Consider the following 26727-nt stretch of genomic DNA (forward strand, 5'->3'; position numbering starts at 1 on the left):
GTCACTGAAAAAAAAGTTACTTTCATCCCCATATCAGTGCCACATTGTGCACCAGAACATCTGTCATTTATTATATACAAGTAGAAAAGGACACAGAAATCCATAATGTATTTTAAAAGGAAACGTAGTTACAGCATTAACTCTGGAAGGAGTACATATCTTATTTCTTCAAAGAGCCAATCAAGTATTAATTAATTCTCAGAATCCTGGAAGATAATCACATAATTCAGTTGCTTTGTACAGAAAGCTTGCTGAAAAGTAGTGTAACCTACACTTTACTTTTCAGTATTTTGCCTTGAAACTTGTCCTCAGGATATAAAGTATTATAATAGGATCCTTAAAGACTGCCTTTGACTGAAAAACATAAATTATAGAAATGTGCAGGTCTTCTGTTAAGAAGAGTCCTATTTTCCATGTTCAGTCCTTCCCAATTTGAGCAATAATGTCTTAATAGTTTAAATACAAGAGAAGGAATTAAAGACCAATGTTTGACTATTACTGTTAACATGAAAATTCAGTTTCCTAAAACAGTTTTTCTATTGAGAAAACCAGAATAACAGTTTATCACCGCTTTCACCTTCATAGATTTCAAGCCTCAAACAATGATTATTAGATAATAGGAAAACCTCAGATAAAATAGTACAAAAAAACTGAGATTACCTAGGTCATGCAACTGGAAGATAATACTCAGACTACCGTTCAGAAGGCCCGTCTTTAGGTTTTGCTTAGTCCTTTCTGAGGACTATCAGTGGCTGATCATATCTTTCTGTCTTTAAGCAGCATTCCTGTAACTTTCCTTCATTAAATACATACCTAAAGATATAGACCTAGAAATACACACAATCTCAGAGTTGATTGTTTTGGAGGACATACAAAGAACTTCAGTTTACACTGATACTGATCTCCTACCAGAGCTGCAGGGCTGAGTGACAACAGAAAGTCAAAACCAGGCCTCTTCAGCAGTGAAGGATTACTAAATTTGCTGGCTCTTAATGCACCATAAAATTCAATGTTCTGAAATATTAGCAGAAGCTTGGATGAGAATCAGCCTTTCCACTTTTAGTTGTGTAAAGGATGTGTCTACATGTACTCCAAGGTAGTGGTCTGAGGTGCAAGTTCTTACAACCCTTAAGTTCTCTAAAACCCTGTCCTACCTGAGGAGTAACCCTTGAAAATGGTGCCTGGAAACCACCTGTCTTGCCTTCCAGTGGTTATGACTAGTAAGTTCTAAACCAGAAAATTGTCCAAAAAATGGACTGGAATTAAGAAGTTTCTTGTACCCTCTGCTACTTAGTACATACTGTTCTTCAGAATTTGTGTTAAACATCTCCAAAAATATCTCACAAAATAAATGATCCTTCTCTCCCCATAAACGTTCTTTTCTCTAGAAGCTAAAGACACTATTGGTCTGACTTGATGGAGAATGGCAGCTAATCTAAGGTGAGTCAGAGTATAATTCAAAATTGAGCGTTTTTGGACAAATTTGCAAATTAAAACAAAGCCAAAGCCAGCCATTATGGGGATAATACTTGCTCAATTTCACAGCCTAATAAGAAAAAAAAAAGCACTATAAAATGATAAAGGTTTAATTACCTTCCGTTTGGGAAAAAAAAAGAGACAGCGAATTTGCACCACACCTTCTTCACAGAGTTTATGATCTACTTACTTGGATTTCATGTTACATCTTCTTTACTTTGGAAATGAAGCTGTTTGTTCATAAACATTGTAGAATACATCACAGAAACGATAGATCTTTACACAAAGTCACAGACAAAACCACTGGCTGAACAAATACTAAAATTCTTTGTAAATATGTCTAAATATCCCTAAATAGGAGTCACACAATTTTTATTTAAATTAATTTAAAAGTGCAAACAGGGGAAAATAAGCTATTCTGGCCAGAAAACATTTCTTTTCACTTTTTTTTTAATATTTTTGGTGGGTTTTTTTCCCTGTCTCTTGAATGATATTGCAAGCTAAAAAATTTTATGTTAATAACAACTGAAAAATCTAAATGTATACCAACTTCTCTTTAAAAAGTTGTTATAAACCAATCTTTTTATCACTATGTGTTTTGTAATAGGAAATATTCCCTTTGAGAATGGGATACAAGTTTATCCATAGGGCTGCACACAGCTAAAGGATGGCCCGTATTTAGGGAGAAATACCTGCCATCAACCGATTTACTTAGCAAAAATGTGGGCTTTTAACCCTCAAAGTCTTAAGCTATCTTCACTGGTTTTAAACAAATGTGAAATAACTCTGTATAATGTCATTTTGATGTAATACCCATTGTGTTTCAACGTATTGTTTCAGGCTCAGCAACAGTAATACCATTCTCTTAAGTTCAAGTGAGTGAAAAATGAGGGCTACATTCAGGTGTCTGCAAAAGCCCATGTAGACAGACTCAACACAGTTTCTCAATCCTTGTCTCCCTTGTTAGGTTGACTGGTAGAGAGACTGCATGTTTTTCCCATATGAAGATAAAAAGCTCTGTATTTTCTTGCAGGTAAAAAAAAAGTCTCCCTGTCAATTAATTTAAAAAATACATAGCTCATATTGAGTGAACTTTTATTCTTTGTCAGAAAAACATGCAGTGAAGCTCTCTAACAAGGCAGTTTGGTAAGAATAAATGAGACTATACTTGAATGGGATTTGCAAGATCACCTTTATTCCACAAGTACAAAAGGTGAAAACTCCAATATTCTCATTATTCCTGTCAATTCATGTTTTGTCTCCATACTAAAATTTTGAAGAAGCCACCAACCTTCTCTTGAAAAGATATCACCCAAACAGACATTCACATAAGAAAGTACCACTAGGCCAATTGCAGGATTATCACTGGCAAGTTTAATTTTCTCACGCAGCCAGAAAAGGCAGTAATTGTTTCAAGAAATTACAGGATTGAAGAAACATTAGTCCTAGTAAATGCTCTGAGGGTTTTGGAGTTCCTAGATACCATAAATAAATAAGCAACTTTGTAGCAGTAAGGTTTGATTAGCATTAAACATATTTAAGGGCAAAGGGCTAGAACCTCACTGCCTTCTGCTTATTAGATTGGTTGTGAATTTTACTCTGCTTGTTAATTTAATTTTATTTTTCATAAAATTATATTTTAAAAACCACATCAATCATGTTAAGTACATTATTGTTTAAAAGCTTAACTGTAAGTTATTTGATCCAGAGACTGGTTACAATAACACCAGATTAATTATTTGTGACTTTGCTTTGCATTCACTATAAGGCAACATTTTACTTTAGAGTGAACTGCCTAGGAGACTGTCGAACTTGAGCTTACATTACTTATACAGCACTGTAAAAGATAACTTACAAGACACTCCACTAATCAAAATATTTATTTTCTGGTCACAATTCATCTAATTAAAATATTTTCACTGATATTTTTTAATATTTCTTGTTCACAGATATTATTTTTATTTAATTTCTCATTTCTGTACTGTTCTAAGTCTTGATTGAGGTTGTGGCATCTCCATCTGGAGGTGTTCAAGGCCAGGCTAGATGAGGCTCTGAGAAACTTGGTCTAGTGGAAGTTGTCCCTGCCCAGGACAGAAGGGTTGGAACCAGATGATCTTTAAGATGCCTTCCAGCCCAAAGTATTCTATGTGTCTGTGATTCTACGAGTTTGTCTTCTCACACAGGTAACCTATTACACTGTAATTTTAGAAATTCCCTATGAGATGAGATAATCTTACCTGGTAAATATTTTTTCTTCTTTTTTTTTCTTTCTTTTTTTTTTAAATAAGACCTACCAAGAGAACAGAGCAAAAACCTACCTTTCAAGAGCAACTTTACTTTAAGGATGCAAACTATTTTGGGTCTGGCTGAAAAGGAGTTAATCTTCTTCACAGCAGCCCATACAGTGTTTTGCATGTGTGACTGAAATGGTGTTGACAGCAGAACAGCATTCTATTTGTGACTGAACAGTGCTTGCATGACATCAGTGTCTCACTTTGCTCTACCTGAGAGTAGGCTGTGGGTGGGCAAAAAGTTGAGAGAGAGCAGCTGACTCATAGTGGGTAACTTCATGAACGATAAAAACCAGAATAAAAGAACATAACCTTCAAAACAGGTGTATAACAATTTGTAAACCAATGGAACTGTTTATAAAAATAAAGTAATAATTTATAGTATTTAAATTAAATTACTACAAAATTATTATTTGAGTTTGGTATCTGGGATGTAGAGTAAGCTAAATATTTTGAATAAAGGAATTATGATTGCATAATTCCATTATTTTTTAAGGAATTTACCTACAATTTAAAACTGGTGAGTTTTTATCCTAATTCATCTCATTTATTGTTTCAGTTCTTCATGTTTTCTCATGGCACTGATTTCAAAAAGACACTTTTTCTGCCTTCAGGTTCTGTTCATTCATGGACATTTCTGTTATCACAGGCCTATAAGCATCAACTTCAATTTGTTTTCCTTGCAATTGAAATATTGATTTATTATCTAGCTTGTTTTTAAAATAGTATCAATTTACACATGAGCTGAATACCATTCTTGCACATAGATTCTTTGGGTATATATGAATTCACTGATTTTTGGGTTTAGTTAGGAGAAGACAGAGGAATTCTGTACATGTAATGCAAATGAAGGCACTTAATTGAACAGTCATTTGGGGTTATATGCATGTAAATAGGGATGAATGGGATTCATTAAATACTTATAGAAGGTAATTCATTGATTAATGTACTTTTAATTCTTTACAGGATCAGCTGGGGTAGTGGAACTACTGTTAAAGGTGTCAATTTATGTTCAGCTACATCATTTGCACTAATTTCAGAGACTAAAAAAACAATGACACCATAGTAAGCTATGTCCTCATGTCCTCTTTATAACATTTGAAAAGATTTACTAATCTGAAATAATAATTCATTCCATTAAAAATAAAATAATTATAGGTGATATGAGCTCCCTCAATAAAGCTTCTCTTTCGTTACTAACTTAGACTAAATGTCTGAAGTCTTATGTTAGTGAAAATTAAACCCCTCTAAAGTTATCTCTTCAGTTTCAGAACACACAGTTTTGGTATTTCAGTAGCTCAACACATGTTTTAAGAAGTGAAATGTCAGACTAAATCAAGTTTAAACAGTAAAAAAATGTAGAATTTATAAATTGTTATTTCAAAGTTTTTATGGCTGTACCAGCCATAGTAATGACTATAATTAGGAACACACTACGAAATTCTTACCTCCTTCATCCACCAGGTAGAAAACAGCCAGACATCTCAACTGAAGTAGTCCATTGGCTCAAATCGGAGTATTCAGATGTTTTAAGGCAAGCACTTGTGCAAGTGCTTTGCTGGATCATTGTCGAAGCATTCTCTAGGTTTACTGATGGCTTCTTTATCCTTGTCCCAGCCTTGCTGAAAGGACTTTTAGGTTTGGGTAAAAAAAGATCACATTTAATTTCTCCTCACCAAAACCAAATTCTGCATCTTCTCAGACTATTTCACTTGAAGCATCTGTTCATCTTTCTTACCATTGACTGTCCCTTTTTATCCTTCATTTACAATAGTGCTAGAAAGGCATTTTCTTTTTCTTAAGAAATACAGAGACATAGTAATAATACTTGTAAAGTACCTGCTATAACAGTCTTTGAAATCAGTGGGAGTTTCTCCATTGATTTCAACAAGTTTTGAACTGAATTATAAAACATTAAATTTAGGGAAGAGCAATTAAAGAGTTCTCTCATCAATAGCAAAACATTCACAATGTCTGTGTATTAATTCTACTGAAAACAATGGCAAAATAACTGTTTACTTGTCTAAAATAAATTATTCCTAGCCTCTGTCATATAAACAATTCCAATAATCAGCAAGTACATATACAAATGTATAAAATGCAGAAATTGTGTGTAGTGACTAAAAATTAAATTATAATTTAACAGATGTAATGAGATATAAGTATTAATAACCTCATTTAAAAGTCTGATGAATACAAAAGCTCTCACATTATAATTACTCTCAGAAAGAAAAGAAGTCTTGTTAATCTGGTGAGCAGCTGATGACACATAAAATTATAAATAATAGAAACATTGCACAAATTAATTCTAAATTAGGATAGAATAGTTTATAGTTAATAATAGAAAGATCATTTTTTAGCAGAGAGTAAGTATGATCATAGAAAAATAGGATGTTTTGGGTTAGAAAGGATGATTCTTCTGGAGACTGTTCTAATTATTAGACTTCTTTGCTTTCCCATGATACACAATTTTTTAAAAAGAACCAATCTTTCTCTTACAACAGGCCTAAATGAAGCTAGATGCTGGCCAGCAGCATCCTACAAATACTGCATCAACTGAACACTAATGAAATGTCTCCTTTCAAAAAGTTTTGAGGCTGCCAAAGACTAGTGGGAGACTTTTCAAAATGGAGGGTAACACAAAATACAATTGCTTGGGCCATTTTAGGCAATCAAGTTTGTGATATTCATATTGATTTATTATGTATAATTAGTGACTATTATATTGGTTAAATTAATTCTGAAGATATACAAGTTTTTTATCTGTCTGAGCTACTTCTCATTTGTAGAGGCATAGTGCTGGAATAGAGAACTAAAAAGATGAGGCTACCATTATTTTTCCTATTTGACAAAGAAAATTCATCATACAGATTATGCCACAATATTCTATATTTGCATTTTTAGTTAAGTTTTATTGATATCTGTATCCCCATAATCATCTTCCCATGTCTTTTAATAACAGACTCATCCTGGCACATATTGAATATATTTTGCATATAAATTCCAGAAAACATAAAATACAAGTTTATCTTTGCCTTCAATTAGCATCGTTATTTCTGTTTAGTTGACAGATCCTTGAAGATTTAAACTGGGAAAACTGCTTTTATTAATCATGGCAAGAAATGCTAAGACAGCTGATGAGAGAACCCTTCTTTTACTTATTGGCTTTTTGTACAAGTAGCATTGGCAAAGTCATTTCACAAGTTTAATGGATGACACCAGCTTGTAAAATGTATTGGTCAAGGTAGGTCATATAGAGTAGTATTTACAGATATTGAACCAGACAGGTTCAGTAACTAGAGTAGTTAAATAATAATGACAAAAGGCTGCATGTTTACCCTTGCTTTTTATGCCTTCCATAAATATTTGTGTGCCATAGAGAATCTAATGCTATAATGCAGTTAAAAGATCAGACTTTAATCATTCTCTGGTAAAATTTGACATTATGTTGTAATTTTCAAAACCTGTCATCAAAAGCTTAATTTTACCTGATAAAGATGGAAGTTGTGTCATCATGAAGGCTGGAATCATTTGTGTTCAAACAAAAGATGTCAAGTGTCTGTGGCAGTAGCAGAAATTAGGAAAAATGACATAAAATAAAAAGCACTTACAGTATAAGCTTTCAGTTAGCAACCAGCTATTAGAACTGAGTCTCCAATAGTCTGCTTTTGTTCTCAAGATTTGGGTTTTCTAGTGCTGTAATGTTCCTCTAATACAAATCCACTATCATGAAAGAAATACTGAAATTTACACAACATCATGTAAAGTTAAGAGATTATAAGTAAAAGATCCTTTGGCATCTTTTACAGACAGCGCCTTTTACCTTTAACTTGGCTTAGCTATTTGCACTTCCCATTTTGAATTAGGATTTGGTCATTCATCATTGGTGAGAGGCACTGAGTGCCTACTAATCCTGAATAGTTTGCTGTCTCGCCTGTGAGGTTTACCTTTAATCTGTCATTGATTTAAAGTTCCCTAATGTCATTCAGTATTTCCACATAGGCAGCAGTAGGAGATGTATATTATTGTTCTTTCCTATGCATTGATCTGCCAAAATCTAGCCAGCTTATTAACATTCTCACAGTACCACAGTGAAGCTACTGAATTCTTTAGAGGGGTATCAGTCTATTGTTTGGGTTTGTATTAGTGCATCTACATGTCTTCCCAAGTTTTTATCAGCAAATTCACAGTACATACAGTGCCTTGTGTTTGTCCTTTCTTAACCCGTGCAAACAAACACTCTCTATCACTCGACTTCATAGCCCGACTCTTCTCTGCCATCCTGTCTTCTGCTCTGGTTTCCCAGAAGGACAGAGATGCTCTGGAGGGGGAGTGCACCCATGTAGAGGTACCCAGTGATAACTGGGAGTATCACACAGTGATGAACTGGGAGTAGGGTGCCAGAACTAGCAGCTGGTAAGGATCAAAGTGCTTGAGGCATACTACTTTAAGGTAAGAGCCTTTCCCTTGCTATTCCCGACCCGTGAAAATACACTTAGCAAAGCAAGACTTTTTATGCAACTTGGAAGAAAATATGAACATGCAAAAAACCTTTTTTCATTTTTTTTAGTGCTTACAGGAATGCATTTTGAGCACCAGGCAGAAAAACACACCAAAATCTTCAGACAACATTCATTGTGCTGTAGAGTATGTAAACGCAATGACAATTAATGAAATAAAGCTCTGCATTTTATAGAAAATTGTTGCCTTTATGAAAGACAACCAGGGACCTGGTTCAGGTAAGGCAGCACGGCGGCCTGGTCTCGTCCAAGCCACTCGGGCTAATCAACACACGCAGATACCAATATGGCAGACGGTTGAAAAGCGTTTATTATCTTATTTCGTGGGTTTAAATAGGTTTAGGAGTCTTTGCTACGTCAGAGAGGGGGTTGGGGGTCTCGGAGGATAGTGGGTAGTGGAATTTTACCAGAACAGGTGTGGCTACATTCTTCTCTGACTCCTGGGGTTGACAGATAAGCAGGGGAGAGAGAGGGGGGAAGGGGTCTGTCTTTCCGTGACATTCCGTGATCTTCCGCTCCGCCTGTCCCTATCTACCACAGAAAATAAAATTGTAATTGTGATAAAAAGGGATGAACAGAATAGTATTATATTAAGATGCTCTTTAAATGCAGAAGTAGTTACTTCACAACAAAATGAAAGGACTCTGCTAACAGGGCTTTCAAACTTAAATAAATCTACTTGTGTTTGTTGTTCTAATTTAGTAGGTCAGTATTCCAAAGAAACCCTGGAGATAAGCAAGCTGGCAGGAAAATGAGGGAAACAGTTGTGGAGAGGGTAGTGAGAAAAGGTTTTGAACCAGAATTACTCTTGGCATTTACAGGTTGTGAGTAATGTTAATAAAAATTACAGCTGCAACAGTGATGACTCTCTGTTATAATACATACTGTCAGGAGCAGCCTCTTCAGTGACCTCTGGTAATATGATTCTTCTGGTGGATGCTTCCGAATCTGCTGATGAAGCAAGTTAGAGCTGCAGAAATGGCAAGCCATCCCTCATTCCCCAAACAGGGATCTGGCACTGAACTGGAGATTCAAAAACTACAGCATATATTGTGCAAAAATAAAGAAAATAAAACCCCCTTTTTCCTACATGAGTGGAATACTTCTATTCTATGGGAGATAAAGGCCATGATAGCACATAACCACAGACTCTTTGTCTAACAGATCAATAGCTATTCTTTTGTCTGTGTAAAAATGTATTTTGTCCACAGGAAAACTGCTGAATGAACATAGTGATTGGGGAAAAGTGTTACCTTTTGCATGCTGGAAGAAAACACATTTATTGCGCATATCTTTTGTTATACCTTTTTCAGCTATACCACTCTATATTTCACTTTCAACATACCTGTAAAACTACAATTGCATCTATTGCCTACAAGCATTTGCTAGAGAAATGCAATATATAATTACAACAACAAAAACCTACTTAATCTGCAGTTCTTCTGGAGTTTGGTTTTATAATTTCAATAACACTTTCAAAAGATAAAAAAGCAGCTGCTTACCTTAGCCACTAATCCTGGAGAAAATGTTTTTTTTTGTCAGAGTAATATACACTAAAAAGTAACTAATCATTAACACTCCACCAGTCTAGTTGCTAGATCTGTAACTACCATTTTCCTGGAGTTTCTGCCTAATAGGAGCTGTATTCATCTTTTCAATTTTTCCTGAAGTACAGCAAAGTAGCTGAGAAGCTGTGTTTATGTGTAAACGAGAGTCAACTCCCTGTTGTGAGCAGGCTGTTTCTTGCCTATTACAATAAAATACCTAAGCATTGTTTAAAAACTTATTTTAATATTGACATTTTTGTACTGGTTCTTTTCCTTCCTCTCTCTTCCACAAAACCAAAACAAAACAAAACAAAAAACCAACAACAACAACAAAAAAACCACTTGACTAAAGTATTTTTCATTCTAAGTGATTATGGGAAGTAATGCATGGGGATAATGAGTGCAATGGGTTAAACATTATTTGTATCCCATCTACTTCTTTAATATAGAACTTGTCTCTTTGTACTGCACTGAAACAATTAACAAAAGTATTTTTCTTAAAGCTAAAGAAGCTATCCAGACATAACAATTTTTTTCCCAATATTCTTGGCAAATTTCAATTGTTTTGGTATTTACCTAATGCTAAAATTTTAAATGTTAAAATTAAAAATCACCATGGATTAAACAGAACATTTTAATTCCTTAAAACTGTCCATTAGGTTCAGATTTCAGGAGGCTTTCTCATGTATAATGTGAAACAGTAAAGTAGCAAACCCCACCATCTTGTGACATTTGGTGCATCCATGATTTCTTGAAGTAACCAAAGTGTGCCCTCCAGAGGATGTTTTCCCAAGTTTTATCTCTTCTTGTCATGCTGGAAATCCCAACATTACTTTGGTGGGAGAATATGAAAATTGAGAATATTCAAAAACAATTGACTTGGATGTGCAGAAGGAACTTTTAAAAGATCATGGAACCTTCCTAAATAGTCCTCAGAGATTTAACACAATCAAATTTTTCAATTGTCTGTTTCAAATGCTCTTATTAAGGCATTAAAATGCTGTAGTTCTAGGCTAGAGTTCTAACTAAAGCTGGAAATGAGACCATATATTTAATTGCCAAGTATGGAGTCTCACATGCATAAAGACAAACACCAGTGAAAAACATATTTCTCAGTCAAAGTACTTAGAATAATTTCAAAGACTTTTATTTTGCTGAAGAGCAAGAGCTTCCAGGTTACTCTTGGATGTAAATATTTTTATTACAATTTGCATTATCAGTCAAACCTATTACTTCAGTGTCAAAGGGCCTCTCTCCCCACAAACAAAAACATTCACACATTCAACTACAGAAGGCACTGTTAGAGCCCAAAATATTTTGTGTTTTCTATAATCTAAATGATGAAGGCACTTGTCAAGAGTTAAAACATAGAATAAGAGTAGTCACATCACAACTCTTCAGAATTTGAAGTCTGTAATCCTTGGAAAAATAATCCCCATGAATTCTGGAAGAAGCTAGATGGGAAGAAGTGAAAGGCAACAGTGCATAGTTAATAAAGCAGGGATGAACAGGTAACTGGGTCAAAATAAAAGCCAAGGTGAGGATCAAGAAAAGTGGTTGGAGAAATTAATTCAGAATTGCAGAAATTTTAAAATTGCAAACATTTTATATATGCATTTATATATGCATTATATTTTTTATTATACATTTCCAAGCCAAATTACTTATATTCTTTTATGTGTTAGAGCTAACAGTCTAAAAGAATACTTAGAAAGATTTCTTCAGATATTTCATTGCTTTCTTTTTGTGACTTCATTCAGGCAAACAACAGCAACAAGGGATTATTCACTAAAATTATTAGTAAGGCAAGCACATTAGGCAATTTTTTTAATACTGCTTTTGGAAAAAAAAAAAAAAAGAGTACTAAGATTATTTCCCTAGTCTGATTCTGGCTAATATTACTATAGTAAATCTTATAACTCTCTGTGTAGATATATGTGCAAAATGGAACTGAACATTTGTATATAATGAGCAGATATTGGACATGCATTCAGTGTTTCTGGATTTGAAAGATCAGTTCTATGCACTGGCATTGAGAATTCCCTTACAGCCTCTTAAACGAGAGCTTTAGCTCCCACACTTGCAATGCAGAGCCAGAGCATTCCTCCTTTCTGACTGCAGGCATCTGGGCACAAATCCTTCAGTTTCGGGTTAGACTCAAGCTCCCAATATGGGAGCAGTTCTGCTGCTGTTGGGGAACTCTACTCTCCCAGCAAGGTTTTGTGCTTTGCAGTCTCAATCAAAGGCAATAATAAGTACCTGCAAGTTTGAGCTGTGGCCTTTAAGTCCTCACTTTAGCTCCATTACCTGGCACATGCTGTAGGTTGAGATTCTTCATGACATAGTCTCACAACCGAAGCACAAGAGAGAAAACTGTGCACTGGCCATTCGTGTGCATGTACATACATGCAGCACCATCTCAACAAGCAGTGGAAATCAGCGTGCTTGTTCCCATTTGAGGAATGCAAAATTTACTCTTTTTTTTTTTCAGAATATTAACTGCATTAAAAAATAGTCAGGCACATTTTCAGAGTTGAAATTTGATAAGTAGCTGAATAAGAACCTTGGTATTTAAACCATCTATATTTGAGTAATTTGCCTTAAACCCTTAGACTGTCTTTGCAGTCAATGGAGAGAAGTTGGCATTTTTGGGGCACACTTTGTCTCATCTTAAAATAGCTGTCTAAAGCAGGTCAGATGAATTGTCCTCTTGCAGTGCCTTTTACTCCCCACTGACTATAAAAAGCATGACTAGCTCAGAGGTATGTCTACACTGTAGACATTTACAGATAGGTAATAAATTCCATGCTATATGATTTATGATGAGCTGATTTGATGGCCAAGGAAGGATGAGTTCCATCTCAATCTTCCCCTGCTCCAAAGCTGGGTTGTTTATAGGGTTTCTCAGTAAGGTGGATACCTCTACATCTCTAAGGAATTGAACTCATGCTGTAGTCTTACATTCTTGACACTTAAACGGACATTCAGGCATTACTTATTCATAGAACTAGTGGACATGTGGTCATCTCTGAAACCATCCCACCCTTTTGAAACACTCTTTGGAGTATTTGGCTGAATTAACTGATAGATTGAAAAGTTATTAGGTGAAGATCAGTAGAGGAATATGCAGCTAGCACTGCTACTTAACTGTCTGAGGGAAACTATGATAAAAATTTCAAACAAAATTGGGGAAAAGGACCTCACCTTGCATTTGTCCTTAAGTAATTAATTGAAAAGAGATATAATAACAGCATAAATAAAAACATTCATCTCTAACTATATATTTTGCTTCTTCATCTCCTTCCTATTCCTTTTACTCAACTAATTCAGTCTTTGTGATAAAAAATACCTCCTACTGATCCCACTGAAAGCAAGCTGGTATTAAATATGAATAAGAGTTTCATTATTCAGCAATATGCTGAATATGCACTGTATATATTTGTCTTATAAACTATAAGATTTCTGTGTTTCAGGAACTGTCTTTTATTTATTCTTACCTTCATAAGTATATAATCTAAAAACTATCATATATATGAGGAAAAGAGTAGTGTTATTTGCACAGAGAATAATAAGATCTAGTTTAAGCAAACGTCTTCTTAAATAAGGAAATATCTTCTTAAGTGATGGTCATATTGAATTTTAATAAGTTATACTTTCCAATTTTGTACTGCAAAACTGAACTTTGATTTGTAACTTTTCAGGCTCCATACATGGCACAAGGATGAATGCTGTTTGAAAATAACTGCTAGGTCAATTTGCTATTATTACACTTGCTTATTTGTTCACAGAGAGAAGTGGGATTTTTTTCCTAACAGTATTACCATACAGGAGAATCCCTTGATATTCTCTAAAAGAGTTTCTCCGGAAGAGTTACATTTAAAAATTATTGAATGCATTGAAAAAAATCTTGCACTGGATTCAGTTTGCTTTGTTTTTGGCCCTTGTAGGACCCACTAATACTTTAAGGATGAGAGAAAAATAAATTATTCCTGTTTCTTCATGCAATTTTAAAGGATATTTGCCACTTAATTTTTTTTGCTTTAATTCCAATGTTCTATGAGAATGTTAATATGATACCCCATTTCTTTGTGATAGCATAGTCCATTTTAATATAAACTATTGAAAGAAAGCTATCTTTTTTCAGAAGCAATAATTTCTCATTTCAAGGACTAGAAGTTATTGAGTTAAATTATTTTACTACGATACTCTGACTATAGATAGAAGAGTCAGACTATAGAAAATTCTAGTCCTAAATTCTTTTAGGCAATAATTCTCATTTTAATCCAATTTATTTAGCCTCACACAGCATGGAAATACCATAAGATCAACATTGGTCTTCATAACATCTCTATCTCAAAAATGGAGAGAGATAGATTTGATGGGTGGATGTTAGATGGATAAGAAGTTTTTTGGACAGTCACATCCAGAGGATAATGGTCAATGGCTCAGAGTCCCGATGGGCATCAGTGACAAGTGGAGTCCCTCAGGGGTCTGCATGGGGCCCAAGTGTTATTTAATATCTTCATTCATGACATAGACAAAGGGCAGGAGTGCATGCTCGGCAAATTTGGAGATGACACCAAGCTGAGAGGTGCAAGGATGGGATGCCATCCAGAGGGACCTGGACAAGCTCAAGAAGGAAGCTGAGGAAATGCCATGAGTTTTAACAGGACCAAGGGCAAGGTGCTGCTGCTGGGTCAGGGCAACCCCTGTATCATCCCAGGCTGGAGAGGAACAGATCCAGAGCAGCCCTGCCAAGAAGGCCTTGAGGTGCATGAGAGGCTGCCCATGAGCAGGCAAAGTGCCCTCCCAGCCCAGAAAGCCAATTGTATCCTGGGCTGCAAGAGCAGCATGGCCAGCTGGTCAAGGGAGGGGATTCTGCCCCTCTCCAGTCTGGTGAGACCCACCTGGAGTGCTGCATCCAGCTCTGGGGCCCCATCACAGGAAGGACATCAGTCAGTTGGAGCAAGCCCAAGGGAGGCCACTACAGTGGTAGAGAGTTGGAGCACCTCTCCACTGGGGAAAGCCTGGGAGAATTGGGATTGTTCAGCCTGGAATAGAGAAGGCTTTGGGGTGACCACATTGTGGCCTCCCAGTACCTGGTAGGAACCTACAGGAAGGATGGAGAGAATCCATTTACAAGAGCATGTAGTGACAGGACAAGGGGCAATGGCTTTAGATTGAAAGTGTGTAGCTTTGGATCAGACATCTGGAAGAAATTTCATTACACTGAGGGTGGTGAGGCAGTGGAACAATTTGCCCAGAGACCTTATGGATGCTCCACCCCTGAAATACTCAAATTCATGTTGAAAGGGGCTCTGAGCAATATCTGTTCTAGTGGAAGGTGTACATCCTCATGGCAGAAGGGTTGGGACTAAATGATCGTTAAGATATCTTCCAACCCAAGCCATTCTATTATTCTATGTTTACTTATAGGAATTTCTAAATGTTGTATTATGTTGGATAGGGATTGAAATTCCTCTATGGACATCAAAGCTCTTCTCTGACTTCTACGGGCCTTGCTATACTGTGATCAATACATAAAATAAAAAATTCAAGCAGGCAAGGTACCTGGAAGTATATCTGGGAGCACAAAAGATTATGTGGGGAAAACAGGCCACAGTCACAGTTATATCAGTGTTTGACAAATGAAGGATATGCTCTCTTAACAGAGTTAGATGAATTCTTTTTTTAAGGTTTTGAATATTTGCTGTCCATTTGCTGCAAGTGCTTAATGTATGAATTAAATGTCACATGCACAAGCAATCTTCTGTATCCTATTAAAACACCAAACTTTTGCTTTGCATTCAGATCTGTGGTGCTATGTATGCCACAGTTTGTTTTGTACTCAATTTGAAAGGTTTCAGTGGGCTTTCTTGTGTAAGAATTTTGTTCTGTAAATATGAAACTGAATTTCTAATTAGGAAATTTATCAAACAGGAAGAAAAAATAAAGACAGAAGATGTGATGCTTGATGATTAAATATACTTCTCTCAGGACTGGAAGAGAGGTTCAGAAGATAATTGTTGTTGTTAATTTAAAAATGGCCTGAAGAAGTAACATAAAATGTACTCTAATTAACTTTGCCAGTTAGTGAAGCTATACATTTTTTACTTGAAAATACTTGTATTTCTTCTGTTCCAAGAAAGCACATAATTAAACATTAATTCAATTTTAATTGCGTCCCTAGTGAACACTGCTATGCCATTCTGTCTTTTAAAACTTTGGCTAGTTTAAAGCAAAAGAACTTGTACTGGTAAATCAGCCAGAGGCATGATGTTGTCTTTGATTGACAGCTACACTAGTAACTCTTTTAATAAGATGGAGATTATATGGTTGGTATAGATAATTCTTCTCAGTGCGGGTGAGAGCCTCAGGCACAAGTTGTCTAAATGAATGCTTGAAACCCTATGCTTTTAAGTAGTCCCAGAGGTATAGTTAATCCAACACTTCCCTATATCAGGCTATCACATATCAAATGCTCTGAAGTATCTGTCCAGCAACAAAGGAGAGGTAAAAACTCACTTATCTAATAGAGTGTAAGTGATTGGAGTTATTTCATGTATGTGCTTCAAAAAGGAGTTTTGTTGCAGTAATTAATTAGATGATGATAAGTTTTTTCTGTATATACATATGAGCAGTGCCCACAGTGCTGCTTCCAAAGACCATCCTATGCAGGAAGTTTACAAGGTAGGAAGTTTGGAGCTGAGGATCTAGTTTATAATGAAGAGGCGAGTCTGAGACTGATGGATATGAGTTTCAAAGAGCTTTGGAAGTCATACAGAAAAACACTCCTATACAGCCAGGAAAGGGGAAAATTTGCATGTTTTGGTGAGCAGCCAGGTTTCTTCCTTGGACCCTTCTACGATAACAATAAATCAGCTATTTCAGCAATAGATTTTCCTGCTGCGCTAAGTAATTTCCATGGCAAAAGAATACTGACTTCATAACACATGGTGGTCTTCTAGGTTCTTTGGTTTTGCATAAAATTTTTTTGTGGTAAGGTTTTGGTAGCAAAGGGGTTAGAGTGGTGGCTTCTCTGAGAAGCTACCAGATGCTCTATGTTTTATAGAGCCAGAACCAGACAGTGCCAAAATGGACCTGACATTGGACAAAGCCAATTCTATCAGCAAGGGTGGATGTGATCCCATCAGCCTCTGGGATAACAATTTAAGATGGAGAAAAGGTTACTGTGCAGGAGAAAATTGCAGCCGGAGAAGAGAGTACTGAGAATATGCAAGGGGGACAGCTCTTCAGAGACCCAGGTCAGGGAACAAGGAGGGAAAGGAGATGCTCCAGGTGCCAGAACAGAGATTCCCCTGCAGCCCGTGATGAAGATCATCGTAAGGCAGCTGTGTCCCTGTAGCCCATGGCGTCTGGTGGAGCAGAGACACACCTGCAGCCCACAGAGGACATCACACCATGTCACAAATGAGTACATTTTGCAACTGACAAACACATCTCTCTTTTCTGGGACAAAAGAAATATAAGTATGCTAGTTTCATGTAACAATCATGGTGCAATTCTTTAATCAAATAAATCGTTCTTCTCCATGCAAACAAACAGGTATATGGAATTCAAATAAAATATTTCAGCATTCTCTGAGAAAACAACCTAAATTTCATCATAAACTATGCTTGACATACAGCAATGGTAATAGTACCAAAGTTAAAGGCAAACTGCTGACAAAATCAAAGCAATGCAATTTGTGAAGCTGAATGTTAATTTTCATCTTACTTTTAACGTGTGATAGTTATTTAGGGGCATGTTGAGATGTTCTACCTAAGTATTACCTCTGCACAAGCACAGAGGTCTTTCTAGTTGATAGAAAGACTCATAGTGATGAGAAAGAACTTCACATGAGATAGGTAGGCCACAACTCTGTAAGGCTTTTAAGCCTTACATTTCTAAATGTTATGCATATGTCTAGATTGCTTTAATAAATAAGGGTTGAGTAATTCATGTATGAAAGCAGCTTTGCAATTCAGAAACCTAATGTGAACATATTGAAGACTTCTGAACAAGAAGATTTAAATTTGAGTTATGAAGAATGTAAATTCATTAATTAATAAATATCTTTTAACTTTATTTCATTTTGTCAATGCATATATTTTTTTCATTAACCAGTCAGTAAAGTTCCATCTTGCAATGTTTCATATCAGCCTGTGGATACCAAAGATGCATCATATATCATACCAGAATTTCTCTTCCAGCAGTGGGTGGTCTGATTCCTTAACCAAGCTGATTTTTTTGTGTTAAAAAGCTTATCTCAACTTTTTTTCTCAGAAAATTTTATTCTTCTTGACTACATTAATTTTAAAGTATGTGTGTGCATACATGCAGAGTCCAGCGCCTAGTAACTGTATTATGTAGCCAGGAACAACTCAGTGTTTCTGTAACCATTCCTTGCTTCTTGAGATTTACCACAAGACAATAAAAATTCAGCTAGCTCTGAAAACAAGGCTTCTGTGCTTTAACATACTTTACTTCATTTGGAAAAAAAATGTTCCATTTCAGCAATAAAATTCTAAGGAAATAAAAATAAAAAATAGAGAGTAAGATAAAGCTTCCCACAAAGGTTGTATTGTTTTTGTCTCTCAAATGACAAATTTTCAGACCATTAGTTAATAAAAAAGGATATAAATGCCTAGATAATTCCGTGGGAAAATACACTTTAAAAGGTCCGCTGACACCTGTAATATATAATTCTAATTTTTACACAAAGTCATATTTTGGGTTTTACTTCAAATCCAGACAGTCTCCTTATTTCTTTAGGTTGGATATATTTTTTGTCCCGTTATAAAAGTTACAATTTTTTCTTCAAATAAAGTAAATATGAACTGTGACCTCTGTGTCAGTTTTCTCCAACATTTTAACATGCAGTTGTGTGTCAAAAAATCGCTACTGAAAAAAGTCAAGAATTAAGAGTCTGCAGAGCTTAAACACAAATACAGCTCAAGAAGACTGTTCATTTGAAATTATTCCTTTTCCACAGCAGCATGAATCCGAGGACAAACTTTGCAGAGTTCAAATAAAGGAATAACTATTTTACATGACAGACAGACAGTATCAAGTCCTATCTGGGAACTTTAAATGGACTATGAATCTATGATGCCCACATATCACTGAAGGAAATTGTTATTTTGAAAAATTGTCTGTTTTGAGATGACTGTCTGTAGGAACTTAAAGATCACAATTCTCTGTTTCAAACACTGTCAAGGCCACAGAAGGACTTTGCCATGAGATAAGCACAAAACGGAGTGTCAGGATGGCACTAATTCCAGGCCTGGCAGAGGCAAGGCCTGATTAGCACATCCTGGGTAACACATCCAGACAAAAATTCCCACTGTGGAAAACAGTGTAAAGAAGCAACTCAGACACATCTCACTGGTCAAACAAGAATCACCCCAAGTTATGTGACAGATGCCATTTGTGACCACCCACGCTTCCCCCTGAATGGAACTTCATGGAGTTTGGACTGTAAATTAAGTTCCCACATTAATGGAACTTGGTATATGATAGAGGTGGGTTTATTGCCTAAGGGTTGTCTCAGACAAAGAGGAAGGTTAACAAAGCAGGGGGAGATGAAAGTGTCACTGTTAATGACCATAAAGTATGCAGAATTTGTGGCCACAAGGAAAGACAACTCAACAGCTGCACTGAAATCAGCTCAGGCTGTGTAAAAGGTAATTCTGACAGGGGACATCACAACTCACCAACTCAAAACACTGAGCATGGGACTATTTAGCATTAAAAGTGAGGGAATAATTTCCCCAGTAAAATAAGAGAGCTGTGGAGACAATAAGCATGACTTACTTTGTTTGCTACAATGTATAAATAGTGAAAAGTTTTGAACTACCTTGGGAACCCCACCACCAAGAAGCCTAGGTGAAGGATAATGATAAATTTATCCCATATACCAATGGGATACTTCTGAATCCATGGATGGTGGTATCTTCTGCTTGGTCTCATTCTGTCGCTTTTTTTTTTTTTTTCTTTTCTATTTATTTCTGTCTCTCTTCCTCACATTTACTGTTAAATAAAATTCATATTATTGACTTTGTCATATGGTCTAATTTGCACCTTAATTTGTGCAGAGGCATCTCTCAATAATCAGACGTTAAAAATATCCTTGGGCTTTTCACTTTGAATTATGCTACACTATATTCAGTTAAGAGCTCACTGCAGCCAAGACATGAATTTACATTTCCCACCTCTCTATTGACTCTGTTCTCATTTGGTTTTTTCATCACTGGGAAACAGCAGGAGTTCATGGTTCTGTATCTGCTACACTATGATTACAGTGAGAAACAGCATAATGGAAAGCAAAGGAGATTAGATGAAGTGCAGAAATTAATCACATTAAACTGGTGGATTAGGTCTTTTGACGTATCTAACTTCTCTGCTCCAATTACACTGAAACCACTTGGGAGAAGTAGCTGAGCCTAGAACCCTTCCAAGGAAACACAGGAATTATTCTGCAGACAGCAGACCTCTAAACTGCTTTGCTATGCTATTTTCAATGGGTACACACATATATGAAGATCTATTTTTCTAAAGAGGAAGTCTGTGTACATTATATCAATGCTATACTATGTATAGTACCATGAAAAAAAAAAAAAAAAAAAGCTGTATAAAAAGTTTATTTTCCAATGACAATTTCTAGTCATTACTGTAGATGTACAATTCTTAATGAACTGAGTAATATCAGCGTCAATAAATGTTATCTTTCCTTGCAGAATAAAAGCAATCTTCATTCTAGATAAGAATACAATATTTACAGTACTTTCCAGACTCTTGAATCAGAGTTTGACTACTTGAAATGTCTAGAAATTGAGCAAAAATTACAAAATTAGGTGGTTTCTGCAACAGAATGCTCTCATTTGCTGTTATTTACAAATTAGATGGATACTTTATTTTGCGGAAAGATATTTTTTTTCCTGAATATTACCCACCTGTAATCTATTTCTGATGGTTTGATTTTTTTCTGAAGTGTTTTGGGATTAATACCTTCTCTAATTATATGTAAAATATGTGCTGATTGTAATACTCTGTAATTACTGATTTATATGTAACAATAATAAAGGAACAAAAGAATAGGCAAAGCTAAAGAGCTACATTCTGTAGATATACTGACCAAACTGTCAATTTATATACCCGGTTGCTCTGCTTTAAAACTCTAAATGGGTAGAAACAGGTTCCAGTATGCTGAACTGTAGCAGAATTGAATTTGACTTGATCATCCTAATCCTGAATCCTAACTGTTCATTTTAAGTCTGAATCATGTTACAATGCTCTTTTTCCTTTTCCAATACCAAACATCATATGTGCTTTGAAAAGCAACAGTTTAAAATACAACACATACTCTGGGATGAATGCAGTCATTCTATTTTCAATGTGTACCTCTGATTACACAAAAGCAGTGCAAAAATTACAAGTTGAAAATAGCAAGTTTCCATGCACTTTTAGTAGTACTTGTTATGTATTAGGTCTGTGTAAGCATAAGGTGTGTTAGATTTTGATGTCTCCTAGAGATGCACAGTTCTTATGTGGATGATACAAAATGCCTTCTCAGAGCTCCTTAGGATTTTGAAAGATTAAGGTTACAGTGTAATCATGTGACATCCCAAAAAGTAATTTTGATTCTGTTATAAAGTTTTATATTCATACAGCTGATGCATTACACTGATAAATCCCATTTTTATTGTATCTTATATTGTGGTATTCTGTTGTAAAGACTTTATTGAAATCCTCTATTTGTTTTGGATTGATGAATCGAAAAATTGTTTGAGTTGTACAGGTCTGATCACTTAACAGGTATTCATTTAAATGGGTAATAAGATACAAGGGTTGTGTAATGAGATGGAAAATTGCTAACCATATATTAGGTAATTACTATGGGTTTTGTCCAAATCAATTTTGGCAGAAAATAATATATCTAGAGAATAGATTTGGAACTTACATTTCAGGCTGGTAATCAGTAGTCACTCTTGTGAAAATATTTTCCTATTTGTTCTTGTTTAATGGCGAAAGAAGGCATTGCCTTATTTAATAGCAATTTTTTAGGGAGATACAAGAGTCATATAAAAAGGGACATGCATCTGAGCTAAAAATTCCTTCAGACATGAAGCCCTGTCTTCCATCCTTTTTTTTTTTCCATTGAATATTGAGATTTTCCTGATCATCTCCTAAAATAAGTAGACTCCATAATTGCCAAAAAAAAGGAAGGACAGAAGCAGAATTTCTATATGTGATTAGGAGACAAGAATGAGAGCTCAAGTGTGGATTTACTAGGGAAGACTTGGGTCATACTTTCCCCAGCCTTGCTGTGGTCTCCCAGTATGGCTCTCCCTCATCCCTCCAGGCCAGAGTCCACATCAGAAGGAAGTTTGATCTCTCTCCCAGAAGACACATGCTGGCAGCAAGCTGACAGGAGAGAATCAGAGGAGTCATGAAGATGTTTGAGCCTTCCCTTTCCTGAAGCCCCGCTGGAGACCATCATCACACTTTTCTCAAGGTGAGAAATCTCTCTGGTCCTTTTCATAATATCTTTTAGTATTGTAGTCACCATATTTTATACATATCTTGGGTTTTTTTACAATTTCATGTCCTTCTACCTTTGGTTTACCACAACCTAAAATTCACAAATGTCTATTTAGAACTTCCATGCTGTCATTATCTGTGCATTTTGTGCATAGAACAAGAATTCTGATATAAGCAGGCCATAGTGAAGGACAAGTAAATTACTATGGTAAATTTGTGCTTTATGATATTGAAATTAACATCCAAGGCCCTAAGATAAAATGAAGGAGCTAAAAGTTATCCCCAAAATGGTCAACTAACAATAGCAAGGAGACTCACAGCAAGTGCCCACATACCTCTCAGCTCTTACAGACTATAAGAGTGTCTTCTAGGCTATTGCAACACAAAGTGAAAAGTCAAAACCATACATTTTCTGAATATTAGGTTTAAACTCGGCCTAAAAAGAGTATCTGTTAACGTGGTCATTTACAAATCAAACACTTTCTCAGAAGCTTCATTCCACAGCCCCAGAGCTACTGCTTGCTAAGTTACAGTTGTGATGTACTACTAGTCTGTGAAGCAATTGCAACGATAATAAATAAAATATGCTTCTGACCTTTCTCCAGTACAGCGGCTAGGGAACCTAGAAAGGCTGGTACCCATACTGTAAAACAAACCTTCTATGCAGAAGACACTGACAAAATCCAAAATTACTACTGGAAATAGTCATTGGACTGTGATAACTCCCAAAGTGTACCCAGGAAGTATTTAGGAGATGTCTAGTTTAGTCGGGTCAAAACTTTAGAAAAAAAAAATTGTTCTAATTGTAGTAATAACTCAGCAACGTAGACGAATTAATACTGATACAATGACTGCTGCCTCACATTGGTCAATACAAATACTGTATGGCTTATGCAGACTGACTTAATACCTGTTACAATGTCAGATCTATGGATGGGTTTTTATGTTATCAAGTACTAACCACAATAACCAGGACAAAGCAAAATTAAGTTTGTTCATTCACACACGGTGATGACATGTTGTAGTCTTATGCTTTTTTTAAGACAAGTCCTGCCCTACATCTGCAAGAACCAAGGGCTACTGTAAAGCAAACAGGAAGCAATAGTTACATCATTAATTACTTGCAATGTAATTATTACCTACACCTGAGCAAGGTCAGGGTCTGGCATTACTACTGCCCAAAGATTTGGCATTATTAGCACATTGCCCCACAACTTACTGTGAGAAACTCTGGGAGTTTGTGCAAATAACAGACGGTCTACTTTGTGCAAGTGACAGGTGCATTATTTATGGACCAATATAGTTAATCTACTGTTAGGCCCCTGACTTCAAATAAGCTCAGTGTGGGCAGATGCCTGCATTTGCCCAAAGCCCTATTAGAGCCTCTAAAGCTTCAAAGGAGCACAAGACTCAGAGGAAATGCAGCTCACTGCAAGCTTGGGGATGTAATATGGGTCTCAGAATTACATTTAAATAGAATTCGTTTTCTCTGCTTCTATTTTAAGAATTTTATCGTAATACTTTTTGAAGTCAAAACAAAACGTGTCTTATTCTCATTCTGCCTTCACAATGACTTTGCAAAAATTCTCTTTTCTTAAAAAATCATACCTTCTAAGCATGTCAATTCCTTATGCAAATTGAACTGGACAGTAAGGTCAGTTAGCAGAAATAATGTCATTTAAAAACAAATCCCCATCATACATCAGAACTCTCCATTAGGGAAACATTAGTGAGATAAAAAATTATGTTCTCAGCTTGCAGCTTCTGACCATCTATTTTAATTTTGTTCATATGCCACTGATTATCTGCAGTGGATTTAATATTCTGCAATACCAGATTTTATGTGATCTCTCTGGTCCTTTTTGTCTTGCTTTCCATTTACTAGTCCATGTTATTATTTGGTTGCATGAAGCTTGATCTTGGCTATTCTGCTGCCAGAATAATATTGATCAATACAGCTTGTAAAGTATTAGCTCATAAAATGCAGTACATTTAATAAAACTTTTTTCAGCTGTTCTAATAACTTTCATTTCAAATACAGAAACTATAAACCATATATACCTCACTTCTGTCTTTTTAGTATATTTTGCAGACTATTAAATATAAAATACATATGAACAGTTAGCTCATCCTTGAAGAAGTGCATTGAGTTTGAAGGTTTTTAATACTACTGTATAAATTTATATTTCAAGATATTTTCAGTTCCAACATGGAGAGTACAATATAATGGGGCAGAGCTAGCAGAATGATTTAGCACTTACTTCTAGCTACAGATTTTTTCCATCAATAAAAGGGCAATAATATAAAAGGGAGTTTTGGCAGTCTCACTTTCTGGGGACTCTACAGGGTAACAAGCTTTTATAATGTATATAAGAGAGTTCACATTTCTATTACTGAAATTATTATCCCATAAAATCACACCAGGGTGTCTTTCTAATGATATTTTTATGCAAAATGTTTGATTCAACAACAAGACCTATTCACACCTTTAAAACTATTTATGCACAGTTGAATGAACAATTGTTCCTCTACACAGGCAGTAATCTAATCATTTTAATCTTAATAACCCACAGAGAAAACTCACAAGCAGTTATTATATACTGTGTGGGCTGCTTTCCATTCACTTTGGAGATTTCTGTAATAAAGCTCTGCCTGGAATCAGAGGACTTCTCCACCCCTAAGGGCTATAGGCTAGAGAGTCTCATTTTGAAAATAAGAAAACTTCTTATTTGCCCTCAAATAAAGTCTAACTGATTATTTATCAAAATCAGAACTACTAAAGTAAAATACACCAGTGTAAACAGTAACTTAGGAAGCTATCACTAATTTTGCTCAAGGAAGTTGTCTTCTCTTCTGAGGCACACCCTTACCAAATTGTAAAGATCGCTTATGTCTTTTCAGTTTTCTGACTAGCTGTAAGTTGGTTTTCACATTAATATTGAAAATATATAAAATACATGGGTGTTAAAAATGGCATGTTTACAGTTCCAAATGATATTTTATGGTGTATCTGAGATATCATGAAGACTCTGGTTTTGGTTTTAAATAATTTTTCCTAAACATAATTCAAAAAAATACTTATCAGCAGAGAAAACAAAAGGAAGTAATTTAAATGCATACAATCAACCTTTACCTCCAGAAATCAGCTTCCGAGTAAGCTTTACCCAAATGAGTCCTCTGTGTTCAGTTTATAATAGAATTAAATGTTTATTGATTAGAGAGTTGTTTGGTCAAATAGAAAATATCTTGCATTGTGAACATGGGAATAATGAAGACTGTTTTCTTATGGATTTCCCATCCTTCACATCATGCTACATGTGAGTTCTGCAATCTGCATCCTCAGTAACTTCACATCACTCTCCTTGAGTGTTTGTTGCTCCCTCTTACACACACACCTACTACAGCAGCAGCTCTCTTCCTTGGGACTCCTGGCCTTGCAGCTCAGCGAGAGGTGAGGCCAGCACACAAGCCTGCTGACCAGCCTGTGAGGTTTTGCATGTCTGGCTGAAGAGCAGCTGGAATTTGTTTTGGTGGCCTGAATGAGCACTCATATTGCAGCCTTTCTGTTGAGGATTTTCAGTTCACCCATTTATGTCTTCTAGTCAGTGTGTGGTTTCCACCATGCTTGTAAAAAGCCATTATGTTCTAGATCTCCGTATACTTGGTTGAAATTGGTTCTTGGTTAAAAAACAGTCCCACAAAAACCAGAATATGACAAGCAAGTTAAATTTCTCTTGCACCCTGATGATCTCCAGTTCCTCTGGTGTTTGCGTACATGGAGAGACAGCTGGCTTAGAGGAGGACAGTTTGTGAGCTGGTCTGGTTTGCATTACAGGAGTTCCTCTGTACAAATGTGTCAAGGACCCATGAAAGCCTCTTCTGTATGCTGAGCTGTGCTTTCCTCTCAACTCAGTGATACTGTGGATATTAGCTTCATTAACCTTTCTTTTAGCATGAGTAGTCCTTCACACCTCTGCTAAGCCATTTACTTATCTGACTGGAATACTACTCAAAAAATGCATTTGCATTCAATGGGCTTGAAATTACTATACTACATAAGCCACAGATCTGGGAAGAATACTGTTCCTTCATAACTAAATGTAACTGGGAGAAACATCATTAATCTGATTGCCGTGGTGCATTTGTAGATACTCTTCAGTGACGACTCGCCACTAAGCCAGCTTTTAAAATCTGGAAGCAGAACTCATTGCTTGGTTCCTAATGGGTTGTATAGCTCCATTGGTTCATGTTTTCCATTTCTTATTTTGGAATGCTCTTCTCGCTGTACATTAGGTTATATAAGTGTTTATCACCCTCAGAAAACACATACTTTTAAGAATATATTTTCAA

The 26727-nt window shown here is 35.8% G+C and overlaps 1 long non-coding RNA gene across 1 annotated transcript in view; it reads right to left on the minus strand.

The window, feature by feature from the left end:
• Positions 1 to 3764: 3764 nt before the first annotated feature.
• Positions 3765 to 26727, minus strand: part of LOC115490930 (uncharacterized) — a 114363-nt gene continuing 91400 nt past the window's right edge. The window contains exons 4-6 of the long non-coding RNA XR_012052630.1: positions 9173 to 9235; positions 7256 to 7326; positions 3765 to 5398 (exon numbers count right to left, since the gene is read on the minus strand). This is a non-coding gene — a long non-coding RNA (uncharacterized lncRNA). The remainder of the gene's footprint in view (positions 5399 to 7255; positions 7327 to 9172; positions 9236 to 26727) is intronic.

This window comes from Taeniopygia guttata, chromosome 1A (assembly GCF_048771995.1).
Source record: "Taeniopygia guttata chromosome 1A, bTaeGut7.mat, whole genome shotgun sequence".
Classification (NCBI taxonomy): domain Eukaryota; kingdom Metazoa; phylum Chordata; class Aves; order Passeriformes; family Estrildidae; genus Taeniopygia; species Taeniopygia guttata.